Here is a 1,250-nt window from a genome sequence, read left to right as displayed (position 1 = left end):
TAGACACCATCATAAAAACTCTCCTGTATTAGCTGGAAATGCTAATGAACCTACGTATGCTCATGAAGTTTTCACGAAAGATGGTCAATGAGAGAAAGAGCACTGCTCAAATGGGTGTTATCAATTTTGCGGTGTGGAGGTGCCAGCATTAAGCTGGCGAGGACGAGGTCAGACGTCGCACATCACCAGATTATAGTTCAACAGGTTTATTTGAAATCACAAGCTTTCAGAGCCCTGACCCTTTGTCAGGTGAATTGAGGAAAAGCATACAGGCACAGAATGTGTAGGCAGAGAGACCAATGGGCAGAGAGACCAATGGGCAGAGAGATCAAAAGATCATCTAAATGGTGTGAGTGGAGTGTCTCTGCACGTGATCAACAGTGTCAGACGGTGTGAGTGAAGTGTCAACAGCTGAATTGCCAGTGAAGGGTTTGGCCCATCATCCAATTAATTGAGGCAGGGAGATAATTACAAAAAATTAAAAATAAGGTGACACTGGAGACAAACCAAATAGCTGGAATTACATGATAGTTATAACAGTCACATGCTGAGGGTCTAACCAAAGTAACAAGGAATCCAAAACTGTACAAACTAATTAACGTAGAGGGATCATAACAACTAGATAATTCTTCATTAGGGCACGATGATGCTCTGGTGGTGCTCTGATGAAGAGTCATCTAAACTTGAAATGTTAGCTTGCTCAGTCTCCATGGATGCTGGCTGACCCAATATGATCTCCAGCATTTTTTGTTTCAGTACAGATTCCAACATCTGCAGTACTTTGCTCCTACTATTTAACTAATAGAGTAAATTCTGTGTGAGGGAAAAGTAAGGGCTGGGAAAGGAAGAAATTTAACCTTTCATAATTGCAGGATGTTCCAAGCTGTTTGCAGCCAATGAAGTACATTTCACATTTGACAAGTGATTTTTTTGTGTGTTATTTTAGTACCCTTACTTGAGGAGGGATGTAGTTGCATTGGGGGTAGTTCAGAGGATGTTCATTAGATTGATTCAAAAGATAATAGACAATAGACAATAGACAATAGGTGCAGGAGTAGGCCATTCAGCCCTTCGAGCCTGCACCACCATTCAATATAATCATGGCTGATCATTCCTAATCAGTATCCTGTTCCTGCCTTATCTCCATAACCCTTGATTCCACTATCTTTGAGAGCTCTACCCAACTCTTTCTTAAATGAACCCAGAGACTGGGCCTCCACTGCCCTCTGGGGAAGAGCATTCCACACAGC

This window comes from Chiloscyllium plagiosum, chromosome 18, assembly GCF_004010195.1.
Source record: "Chiloscyllium plagiosum isolate BGI_BamShark_2017 chromosome 18, ASM401019v2, whole genome shotgun sequence".
In the NCBI taxonomy this organism is placed as follows: domain Eukaryota; kingdom Metazoa; phylum Chordata; class Chondrichthyes; order Orectolobiformes; family Hemiscylliidae; genus Chiloscyllium; species Chiloscyllium plagiosum.
Note: the sequence above shows the minus strand (reverse complement) of the source record.